The sequence below is a fragment of the Lampetra planeri genome, chromosome 31, assembly GCF_965212315.1.
Source record: "Lampetra planeri chromosome 31, kcLamPlan1.2.h2, whole genome shotgun sequence".
Lineage (NCBI taxonomy): Eukaryota > Metazoa > Chordata > Hyperoartia > Petromyzontiformes > Petromyzontidae > Lampetra > Lampetra planeri.
Genome location: NC_136137.1, coordinates 11,747,889 through 11,761,195, shown reverse-complemented (window position 1 = coordinate 11,761,195; position 13,307 = coordinate 11,747,889).

The window sequence follows — 13,307 nt, the reverse complement described above, 5'->3', positions numbered from 1 at the left end:
CTAGATTTGAAGCTTTCGTGACTGCAAGGAATCATATTCTTAGGTTTTTTTCGGTAAAGTCACGTAGGTAAAACAGCAAAATTAATGAAAATAAAATAAAAACAAAAATCACGACGTTTCGGAGGCAACACAAGTCTCCGTCATCAGGTGGGACCGTCACAGCCGAATTAGCTGCATCCAGTGAGGCAATGACTCAAGAAGTAATCCCTTATAAGCAAGTTGAAGGGGGGAGGAGAGGGGGGGGAGCTCATCAGAATGTGGTAGCCAATGAATGGAACGTATCGGGAGGGAGGGGGGCGGGGCTCAAAGACAGCACGGAGTGCTAAGTACAACGCATCGGGAGGGGGAGGGGGGGGGGGCCAAAACAATGGACGACGGCTTGGACGCGGTTGCTGCTGCACACGCCAACACAATGAACAGAGAGGGGGAGGGGAGGTCTGATACACATGATAGACAAAAGAACGAAAATGCCCATGTTTATACCAATGCTGGCTGAACAATGAAGAGAGCACTGCCAAAAAATAACTGGGGATGTTAACACTCGGTAAAGTAAAGTAAAATAGTGCCTGTCAGATAAGATGGTCCAAAAAAGTGTAATTAAGTCTTTTTTTTTGCGTGGTTGATAACATCTTTCCAATGATTACTAAGTTTGTACCCATCATCACGGTTGAAATTATGTCTGTGTTTGTATATTTGTATGGCTTCGTGTACAAACCTTTGATGGTAGCCGGGAGGTTTGCAGAGAACCTTGGTCTCGGAAAAGACAATTTCATGAGAGCCCACCGAGTTGTAGCAATGATCGGCAACGGCAGAAGAATCAGTTCTGCCGTGTTTCAGATCTGACTTGTGCTCGCGGACACGATCAGAAACATGACGTTTCGTTTCTCCAATGTAGCAATCACCACAAATGCAACTCAATTTGTAGACTCCAGGATACTGTAAGTCAGGAACGACATCCTTCACAGATGGAATCAGATCACGGATTTTATGCACTGTACTGAATCGGACTTGGATCTTATGTTTGTTTATAATTTTGGAGATCTTTTTGGTCACGCCTGCTATGTATGGTAACGTGATGGTTTTGGTCGGAGTTTCAAGTGGCTGTTTCTGTGTGGTGGGAGAGACAGCTTGGCGGATAGTACGGTCAGAGTATCCGTTCATCCTGAGGGCCCGATGTACATGTCTTAATTCACCGGTCAGGTGGTGTTTGTCAGAAATGCCATGGGCTCTGTGGTATAGCGTTTTGATGAGAGAATTCTTTTGAGATGGGTGGTGGTGGGAATCCGGTTTCAAGTAGGAGTCTGTGTGGGTGGCTTTCCTGTAGACAGAATGTCCCAAGGATCCGTCAGGCCTCCTCTCAAACAGAATATCCAAGAATGGTAGTTTACCGTCTTTCTCCACTTCCATGGTGAATCTGATGGATGGGTGTCTAGAATTGATGTGGTCCAAGAAGTGGTTCAATGCTGGGAGGCCATGTGGCCAGATGACAAAAGAGTCATCCACATACCTCTTCCACAGGGAAGGACGCAGGGTAGATGTCTGGATGGCGTCTGATTCAAACTTTTCCATGAACATGTTGGCTATAACTGGTGACAAAGGGGAGCCCATAGGGGTACCCTCATGTTGTTTGTAGAAGGTGCCATTCCAGGTAAAATAGGTGTTGGTGAGGCAATGCCTAACCAGCGCAGGTGCATCAGAATTCAATCCATGTTGGACTAAGTCCTCAATTATTGTTAGGGTGTCCGGTACTGGGACTTTGGTAAACAAAGATACTACATCAAAGCTGACGAGGATGTCATCAGGAGATAGTACTATGTCCTTAACCATATAGACTAATTGGGTTGAGTTGAGTACTGCCGAAGAGGTCTTGCCTGTGAAAGGGAGCAGAGTATCTGATAGAAAACGGGCTAGTTTGTACGTAGGAGAGTTTATCGTCGACACAATGGGTCGTAGCGGGGTGCCTTCCTTATGGATTTTGGGAAGACCATAGAGTCTGGGAGGTCTTGCCGCCGATGGTTTTAGAGAGGGACGTTTGCTTGGTTCGATTAGGGAAGTCGAACTCGTGATGATACTGTTGGTTTTCGTCGTTAGGCTTTTAGTGGGATCGTTTTTAATTTTGGAGTAACTCCCATCATTAAGAAGGTCCAGGATTTTGTTGTTGTATGAATCTTTATCCATGATGACCGTGGCATTGCCCTTGTCTGCCGAGAGGATGACTATATCATCTCTCTTTTTTAGGTCCGCGAGTTCAGAGCGTTCGTTTTTGCTGATGTTACTAGTGGGTTTCTTAGCATTCTTAAGAATAGTAGCTATTTCAGCTCTTGCTACATCCGCATGGATGTGTCCTATGCCTCTGAGGGCTACATCAATCTGATAAATCATATCCTCTACTGGTATATATTTAGGGGTGACGGCGAAATTTAGTCCTTTGGCCAGTACCGTTTTTAGAGTGTCAGAAATTGGGATGTTACTCTGATTAATCACGGTCTTGTTAACATCCAGCTTTGCGATGTGTGGCTCTGGTTTCTTCTTAGATAGGAGGTTGAATTTAGAAATCAGGTTAGCTTTGCATTTGGCTGACATTGAGTCAGCAGAAGCAGAAGTCATGTTATCAACGTGGTTCCAATCAGAAAGTGACATTTTTGTGTTAACATTAAATGTGTTTGTAAGAGAGTCTTGTCTAAATTATCGAGTTCAGATCGGAGTAACCTTATTCTCTCCGAGATTAGTGATAGGCTAGCTTTAAATAAGATCTGTTTAGAGTTCGGTGAGGACACAGCAGCGGATGTGAGTGTGAAAGCGATGGGTATTACCTTGTTATCTCGGCATCTCTTGAGGAAGGCCAGCGTCTCGAGAAGCTGTGACTTCTTGTCTCGTTGTCTGTTAAAAACTCTAACAGATAGGTGGAATTCCTCCCCGTAGAGGGCATTAATTCTAGATTTGAAGCTTTCGTGACTGCAAGGAATCATAATTAATGCCCTCTACGGGGAGAAATTCCACCTATCTGTTAGAGTTTTTAACAGACAACGAGACAAGAAGTCACAGCTTCTCGAGACGCTGGCCTTCCTCAAGAGATGCCGAGATAACAAGGTAATACCCATCGCTTTCACACTCACATCCGCTGCTGTGTCCTCACCGAACTCTAAACAGATCTTATTTAAAGCTAGCCTATCACTAATCTCGGAGAGAATAAGGTTACTCCGATCTGAACTCGATAATTTAGACAAGACTCTCTTACAAACACATTTAATGTTAACACAAAAAATGTCACCTTCTGATTGGAACCACGTTGATAACATGACTTCTGCTTCTGCTGACTCAATGTCAGCCAAATGCAAAGCTAACCTGATTTCTAAATTCAACCTCCTATCTAAGAAGAAACCAGAGCCACACATCGCAAAGCTGGATGTTAACAAGACCGTGATTAATCAGAGTAACATCCCAATTTCTGACACTCTAAAAACGGTACTGGCCAAAGGACTAAATTTCGCCGTCACCCCTAAATATATACCAGTAGAGGATATGATTTATCAGATTGATGTAGCCCTCAGAGGCATAGGACACATCCATGCGGATGTAGCAAGAGCTGAAATAGCTACTATTCTTAAGAATGCTAAGAAACCCACTAGTAACATCAGCAAAAACGAACGCTCTGAACTCGCGGACCTAAAAAAGAGAGATGATATAGTCATCCTCTCGGCAGACAAGGGCAATGCCACGGTCATCATGGATAAAGATTCATACAACAACAAAATCCTGGACCTTCTTAATGATGGGAGTTACTCCAAAATTAAAAACGATCCCACTAAAAGCCTAACGACGAAAACCAACAGTATCATCACGAGTTCGACTTCCCTAATCGAACCAAGCAAACGTCCCTCTCTAAAACCATCGGCGGCAAGACCTCCCAGACTCTATGGTCTTCCCAAAATCCATAAGGAAGGCACTCCGCTACGACCCATTGTGTCGACGATAAACTCTCCTACGTACAAACTAGCCCGTTTTCTATCAGATACTCTGCTCCCTTTCACAGGCAAGACCTCTTCGGCAGTACTCAACTCAACCCAATTAGTCTATATGGTTAAGGACATAGTACTATCTCCTGATGACATCCTCGTCAGCTTTGATGTAGTATCTTTGTTTACCAAAGTCCCAGTACCGGACACCCTAACAATAATTGAGGACTTAGTCCAACATGGATTGAATTCTGATGCACCTGCGCTGGTTAGGCATTGCCTCACCAACACCTATTTTACCTGGAATGGCACCTTCTACAAACAACATGAGGGTACCCCTATGGGCTCCCCTTTGTCACCAGTTATAGCCAACATGTTCATGGAAAAGTTTGAATCAGACGCCATCCAGACATCTACCCTGCGTCCTTCCCTGTGGAAGAGGTATGTGGATGACTCTTTCGTCATCTGGCCACATGGCCTCCCAGCATTGAACCACTTCTTGGACCACATCAATTCTAGACACCCATCCATCAGATTCACCATGGAAGTGGAGAAAGACGGTAAACTACCATTCTTGGATATTCTGTTTGAGAGGAGGCCTGACGGATCCTTGGGACATTCTGTCTACAGGAAAGCCACCCACACAGACTCCTACTTGAAACCGGATTCCCACCACCACCCATCTCAAAAGAATTCTCTCATCAAAACGCTATACCACAGAGCCCATGGCATTTCTGACAAACACCACCTGACCGGTGAATTAAGACATGTACATCGGGCCCTCAGGATGAACGGATACTCTGACCGTACTATCCGCCAAGCTGTCTCTCCCACCACACAGAAACAGCCACTTGAAACTCCGACCAAAACCATCACGTTACCATACATAGCAGGCGTGACCAAAAAGATCTCCAAAATTATAAACAAACATAAGATCCAAGTCCGATTCAGTACAGTGCATAAAATCCGTGATCTGATTCCATCTGTGAAGGATGTCGTTCCTGACTTACAGTATCCTGGAGTCTACAAATTGAGTTGCATTTGTGGTGATTGCTACAATGGAGAAACGAAACGTCATGTTTCTGATCGTGTCCGCGAGCACAAGTCAGATCTGAAACACGGCAGAACTGATTCTTCTGCCGTTGCCGATCATTGCTACCACTCGGTGGGCTCTCATGAAATTGTCTTTTCCGAGACCAAGGTTCTCTGCAAACCTCCCGGCTACCATCAAAGGTTTGTACACGAAGCCATACAAATATACAAACACAGACATAATTTCAACCGTGATGATGGGTACAAACTTAGTAATCATTGGAAAGATGTTATCAACCACGCAAAAAAAAAGACTTAATTACACTTTTTTGGACCATCTTATCTGACAGGCACTATTTTACTTTACTTTACCGAGTGTTAACATCCCCAGTTATTTTTTGGCAGTGCTCTCTTCATTGTTCAGCCAGCATTGGTATAAACATGGGCATTTTCGTTATTTTGTCTATCATGTGTATCAGACCTCCCCTCCCCCCTCTCTGTCCATTGTGTTGGCGTGTGCAGCAGCAACCGCGTCCAAGCCGTCGTCCATTGTTTTGGCCCCGTTCCCCCCCCCCTCCCCCTCCCGATGCGTTGTACTTAGCACTCCGTGCTGTCTTTGAGCCCCGCCCCCCTCCCTCCCGATACGTTCCATTCATTGGCTACCACATTCTGATGAGCTCCCCCCCCCTCTCCTCCCCCCTTCAACTTGCTTATAAAGGATTACTTCTTGAATCATTGCCTCACTTGATGCAGCTAATTCGGCTGTGACGGTCCCACCTGATGACGGAGACTTGTGTTGCCTCCGAAACGTCGTGATTTTTGTTTTTATTTTATTTTATTTTCATTAATTTTGATGTTTTACCTACGTGACTTTACCGAAAAAACCTAAAAATATGTCATAACATTGTGCCCGACAGTCGGCTAGAGGTATGTTGTCAGATTTCAGTCTTTCGACGATGACTCTTTCTAGGCTTGCTGCATCTTTTGCATGTATATCGATATAACCTAAAAAATATATTTTATAGTTACTTTTTTAGTTTGAAAATCCACATCCACAAATCTTATGACCTGAGAAAGCTGTTCCCGATGTCCTAGATCAGGAGTTGAGTCAAGTAAGATACTGTAGTACTTGTTTTTCCTGATATCACTCAACAATTGGTTCTTTATAGTCGACGCAAGTATGTGGATAAATTCATTCTGGATTTCCGGTGACAAATAAGAAACTGATCCCGGATTTTCTCCTGCGTGCTGTACGTGTTTTGCTAACAATGGGTCATACTGCACAACGAGTTTGATCAGCGCGATAATTTTTCCAACATTTTTATCCTCATCCGCATTCAAATTTTCCTCATGGCCACGTAGTGCCAAATTTTGTGAAACCAGAAACTTAATACAGGTGAGTATTCTTTGCAATATATCTCGCCAACGTTGTTTTTCCAAATGAATCTGAGCTTGAACCACTGCGTCAATTCCAGTACCATCAATTATCCTTTGTTCAGCTTCCTTCCATGCAGTAAAAGCTGTGCGATGGCTAGGATTGTTTTCATGAGAATTTAGTTTTTCTGGCTTTCTCCACTTGTTGAAACCGTTTGTTAACTCAAACGAAGCTCGTGAATTTGAACTCGATGATGTAAATAATAGACAACAAAAACAGTAAGCAGCTTTATTGATTGGTGAATATAATAGCCACGAACGATTCACTTCCTCTCCGTTCCCTAGTCGGCGTTTAAAGCATGCTGATGTAATTGACCGTGCGTGGGCTGCTCCTGCTGCTGCAGCCGCCTGGAGCGTGGTGTCAGTAATAAGAACTAAAAATAGGCCGTCGTAGTTTCTGCCACCAAAAAACAGGCCAGTGACTAAGGCTAAAAGACTGCGCCTGTCTGTTGTTTGGGACGTTCTTCCATGTAAGTTCTGAATAGGCGCGCGTACAAAAATGTAATTACATGACATGTAGGCTGTGTGTGGCGGGATATATAAACTTTTAGGTTGAGGTGTAGATTGTGCAGTAGTTTCAGGCTGCCGCGCCTGCCGCAATAAGTTATAATGTAACGTTGTAAGCCTCATTTTGGCGCCCCTTTACCTAGGCGCCCGGGGACATATGTACCCCCCTGCCTCCCCCTAGCTGCGCCTCTGGTCCTGCCTCTTCGAGTGGCTCACCAGCACCCGTGTGATGCCAGCGAGTGCTGTTGCGAGACAGTGATAGGTCAAGTCTTCCCTCGTCCTCCTCCCTACGACTCTCTCAGCGTCCGTGGGACGCCGCAAGTCCAGCTTCGAGGTACGTGGTAGGATGTTTGTGTGACTGGGTTCATAGGCAGAGTTAGGCTAGGCTCTCCTCGCGAAATATTCCACCTCCAGGTAGTGTGTATTTGCACCGTTAATAAACTTTATTTCAGAGTATCGGTGCAATGTGTTTCTGTGTGTATGGGTAGAACCTCGGCGTGGTGTCTGCGACTTCAGTGTGGCGCGACTGCGCGGGGAGACGGTGTGCGGGAGAGAGCGAGCGCGGGGCTGCAGCGTCGGCGCGGTGTTGGTAATTTGAGCGCGTGTGTGAGGCGCGCGTGTATTAAAACATACACGGCCGCCGACGCTAGCGCGTGTTTAAGCGCGCGTGTGTGCAAAACGTGCGCCTGCAGTGTGCCGCAGTGGGCGGGGGCAGGGTGCGATAAACCTGCTCGTCGGCGTTTGCACAGCGTGTTTACACTGCGGTAATAGCATTAACGGCGAGGCGTGCGCGCAAATTCATACTGCCGCCATTTCTTTTGATTAGCGCCTTTGTGTAAAACACACGCCTGCAGGGGAGCGCGCGTGCACTCCACCGCGTTCGTTTTTTGTGGTGGTGAACGTGGGCGTGTGGGAGATAACCCCGGGCGGTGGTGAGCCAGCCAATTAGCGATGTCCCTCAGAGAGGGTGCTGGCGCGGGGGGGGGGGCGATCACCCGATCGGCGGGGGCCCGACGAGAGGCGGCCAACGAGGAGGAGGGGGAGTCAAGGGGGTGGACGTCGCGCCCCGCCCGCTCGCAGGGAGCTGCGAGGTGGGCGTCGGCCCCCACATTTCACCTCTATTAGGGATCGTCCACAGCACGGCCGTGGATGTGGGTCACAGCCACAACCTCGGGGCTCCTCGTACACCAGGCATGTCGAAAGTCCGGCCCGCGGGCCAATCACGGCCCGCGGTCAGATTTCCTACGGCCCGCAGCTTCGGTCTTATAATGTGTTATTTATGGCTCGCTAGCTCTGTCTAATGCTATATGGCTCTGCATCCGGGCCGCGAACCCTTCGAGTCATTTCCGCCATGGCGACTGCAAAAAAAAAGAGAAAAGTTGACAGTGAAGGCCGCCACTTTCAGGAGCGGTGGGAATTACAATACTTCTTCACTGAAAATCGAGACAATTGTGTTTGTCTAATTTGTAAAGAGACGGTTGCCTTGTTTAAGGACTTCAACATATAGAGACACTACGAGACTAAACATGCTATAACATACGACAAGCTAACAGGGAGTGACCGCGCTGAAAAAGTGAAGCAACTCCAAGCTGCTCTGACATCGCAACAGCGATTCTTCACGCAGGCCTGTGAGTCAAAGGAAAACATCACCAAAGCCAGCTATGAAGTGGCCATGTTAATAGCTAAACATGGCAAACATTTTACTGAAGGTGCGTTTATCAAAGACTGTGTCATGAAAATGGTGGAGAACATTTGCCCCGAGAAGAAGCAAGAATTTATGAATGTTTGCCTGGCACGCAACACTGTGGCACGGAGAGTGGAGGACATATCGTCAGATATTCAGAGACAACTGGGGGACAGGGGAGTGGCTTTTGATTATTTCTCATTAGCCTGCGATGAAAGCACCGATGCATCTGATACTGCACAACTACTTATTTTTTAAAGAGGAGTTGATGACAACATGAACGTGACAGAGGAGCTGCTTGACCTCAAAAGGCTTAAAGGGCAAACCAGAGGAAGAGATTTATTCGTTTCTGTTTGTGAAGCTGTTGATGATATGAAACTACCATGGAGTAAAGTTTCTGGGATCATTACCGATGGTGCGCCTGCCATGGCTGGTGAGCGAAGTGGATTGTCCACACTGATCTGCAATAAAGTCAGCGAAGAAGCAGGTAACGCTATTAAACTTCACTGTATCATTCACCAGCAGGCTCTCTGCGCCAAACATCTCAAATTTGACGATGTTATGAAACCAGTGGCAAAGGCAATCAATTATATTCGCTCTAAAGCTCTATACCACCGACAGTTTCAGCAGTTCTTGTGTGCCATCCAGGCTGAATACGGTGACGTAATATATCACAACGATGTGAGGTGGCTAAGACAGGGGTCCGCACTGCAGCGATTTTTCTCTCTCAAAGAGGAAATTGGAAATTTTTTGAGTGAGAAGGGACAACCAATGGAAGAACTGTCCGATCCTGTATGGCTGGCAAATCTGGCTTTTTGGTTGACATAACGAAGCATCTGAATGCGCTGAATGTTAATCTTCAAGGAAAAGATGCAGTGGTGAGCCAGCTATACGCTCACATCAAGGCCTTTGGAACCAAACTGCAACTTTTCCAAAGACACTTGTCCCAAACAGAGCCCTGCACCGCGCACTTCCCAGCTTTGAAAGAGGTCATTGACAGTTTCCCACAGGACAACATCGGTGCGAAAATGAAGAGTTATGCAACAGCTCTTTCTGTGGAATTTAACAAACGCTTTCGGGACTTTGCAGCTATTGAAAAGGACATGTTGCTTTTCTCTTGTCCCTTCTCCCGTGGACCCTGATGATGCTCCTCCACAGCTGCAGCTGGAGCTCATTGAGCTGCAGTGTGACGATGAGTGCCGCGGAAAACACCAGCAGTGTTCTCTTGTTGACTTTTACCGGCAGCTGGACAAAAGCCGCTTTCCAGAAATGCGGTCATTCGCTAAGAAAATGCTGAGCTTATTCGGCTCCACATATTTGTGTGAGCAAACATTCACAGTCAAGAACTTAAACAAAAACCAATTGAGGTCAAGGATGAGTGACTCCCACTTGCGTGACATTTTACGCATCTCAACCACTGCCCTCAAGCCAGACCTGGTCTCTTTACTGAAATCTAGATCTCAGTATCACCCTTCTCATTAGTGTCAGCAAGTTGATCAATCTGAAATGTAGTGTTTTGAACAGTAAAATCTGTCACTATTAACAGCGAAAAGCCCAAAGCACACTAATGCACTTGGACTTATGGCACTTGTTTTTATTAAACTCTTTAATAAGATTAGGTTATAATTGTTGATGTTATGTACCTGTAGATGTGACACAAACTATTGCTTTCTGAAAGATCTTGTAAAAGTCAAGGGCAAAATTCACTTGTTTTAAAGTTTAATGATAACAGACCACTTTGCATTACTTATAACTCCTGTTCAAAATGTTCATAAGGCAAAGATATTTAACTCATGGAAATTTAAGGTATTCTATACAGTTTGTTCAATGTTATCTGACTGAATGAAAGGCAGAATTGTGTTTTTAGAGTTTTTCACGTCTGCCTGAGTGGCTTATATTTGGTTACATTGTCATTTGAAAAATATAGATACTGTAATTGTGACAATGAAAATAGTTTTATAACAGTGTGTATTTTAATGTAACTTTTGTGGTTAAAAAAATGTCAGACGGAACTATTAGCCCCCGGGCATCTTCACTTTATCAAATTGGCCCTCTTTGCAAAAAGTTTGGACACCCCTGTCGTACACGGAAGCCAGGTTTTATTGCACTTGGTTTAAAACCAAAACCACTGTTTTTATGTCATCACAGACGCACGTGTTTAATGAGCCGATCAAAGTTGTGTATGGGATGCGAACTGAATAAAACGGCCAAACGGACCTGTAACGATCCGACCACCTGATATTGTGGCAATTGGATTCTTGAATAAATATTTGTAGTTCCCCACCCCCCTCCACTGTGATCGACGAATGTTTGTGTTTGATGAGATGTCCCCGTGCACTACACCCAAAGCTCCGTGAGCCCGGCTGCTCTCTCCCCGCCGCAACCCTCACCGCCTCCCCCACTTCCTACACCCCCTATCAACCTGGCGAACAAGCCCATAGGACAAATCTTCACTTACCGGGCAGGCATCTGGACGAGGTGGCGATCTGGGGCGAACAAGCCCATAGGACAAATCTTCACTTACCGGGCAGGCATCTGGACGAGGTGGCGATCTGGGGTTGTAGTTCAAATAAAGCCCTCACATTGCCATGGCGAGGGCGAGTCATCCCATAGGCCAACCATTGTTGACATCCTCCCAAATCGGTGCTCATTTTATAAACCACAAAGGGACGATGGGCTGAGTCAGCCACGAACCAGGATATGAACTCATAACCTTTCGACCAGGAGGCACTCCCTCCACCTGCTGGGCCACGCGGCCAGGACGTTCTCTCAAGGCGACGTTCGAAGCGAAAATTGAAACCTTTTTACAAGGATTCATGTCTGCATTAACCACAATACTTGCAGTCAAAATGCAAACAAAAAACACACTATGATAATATATGCATTGTCCTTGAAACGGATTGGTCCACACCAAGGGACGGCTTTCTTTTGAGCCTTGACCCAATTGGTGCTCGACCAGAGGATGCCAAAAGGCCAGAAAAAAGGGGAAAACCCCTATTATATTTTGGAACTGGCAAAGGAGGTCTAATGATGTAGATGCTCACCCCGAGCCCTCATTACTTTGATAGTGCATTATCTTTGAGCTGCACGCCTTTTGGCGTCTTCTGGTCGAGCACCAATTGGGTCGAGGCTCAAAAGAAAGCCGTCCCTTGGTGTGGACCAATCCGTTTGAAGGACAATGTATATATTATCATAGTGTGTTTTTGTTTGCATTTTGACTGCAAGTATTGTGGTTAATGCAGACATGAATCCTTGTAAAAAGGTTTCAGTTTTGTTGCCAGAAAAAAGGGTAAAAACCCTATTATTACTTCCAATATTTGAGGTACTGCAGCCCCAGCAGGGTTATCCCCACCTTGCCTAATGATGTTTTCCAGGCTGAGGGATTTCCCCCTCCTTCAAGACCTCACAGAAATGCTCAGCAATCCTGCAAACCTGTTGCTGGGGGTCGGAGATCGGATCACCATTATTTTACCTCAGGATGGTGATAGGTGTGATGCTGCAAGTTACTTTTTTTTAAATTAAATTTAAGAATACTTTGTGATCGCGGACTACCGAGGCAGCAACCTTCGACCGCCTTTCAGTACTGCACGGCTCTCTGAACTTCCCAGCAAACGCTGCAGTAAGCCTCATTTTCCAACGTGGGACGCTCTAGATGGTGGGACTCGGCCTGTCACTTTTTCTGAACCTCCTCCGTCAGCCAGGGAATCTGGGGAGGTTTGAGCAGCATACCGAAAGCAGCCATTGCAAGCTGCATTAGCCGCAGTCCTACAACTCATCTATTTCCCCAAGGCATCAGGAGATGGGTGGGGGGGATGATGCCAACCCCAGCTGCAAGCGATCATTAAATTCTCGCTTGCTAGCTGAGACCAGGCTACGGTGGGTTTATACGTAATAGAGGTGTTGTGGGTTTGTTCCGTAACCTCCTGCCAGCGGGCCTTCGACACGTTACGTGGCACAATGTGCCGTGATGACGTCACCACAACTTAGTGGTGAACGGTGGTTGTTGTTGTTGTTGTTTCTCCATCGTAACAGTGAATTCACCCCCAGTGATTGTTGCCTGGCTCGTCGCGATTCTGGGATTTGCCGTGCACGTAGATGGGACGTACTCCACCCCGCCCCTGGATTCCATGGTGCATGTGGTTGTGGTTTTCCCGCGCCAAGAGTGAGCGGTTCCTCACTGCCCTGCACGCCAGCTGTTCCCAGTCGCCCCGTGGCCTCGCTGCCACTGTATAGAGATAGTCAGTGCCACGTGTGAGTTCCTCTCACCGCTGCGTAGCACGGCATCAGCTGTGCTATGCAGCCCCTGTCAAACCTCCCTTCCCGTGTACCGTGCTGGCTACCGTCGCATCAGCCGTGCTACGCAGCACCTGTCAACTCTCCCTTCCCGTGTGGCTTGCCTGCCACCTTATCAGCCGTGCTGGCGGGGTCGCCGCTTAGATCAATGGACCTCCCCCGAAATAAACCCCCTGGAGGTAACGGGCGCTGAATGAGATGCGAAGCGGTAACGGCGCACGCAGTGGCGGCAGGCAGAGAGGGTGGGGAGGGTCGCAAACACGAGTGCAGCGGGTGGAGCGGGTGGAGGAATTGCAAAAGATAAACACGGTTTAGTGCAGATGAACTTTGCTCAGCGCCGCATAGTGCCTGGCAGTGGGGGCACGGCTGTGTGTGTAATAGTTCTGTGTGTGTGTAATAGT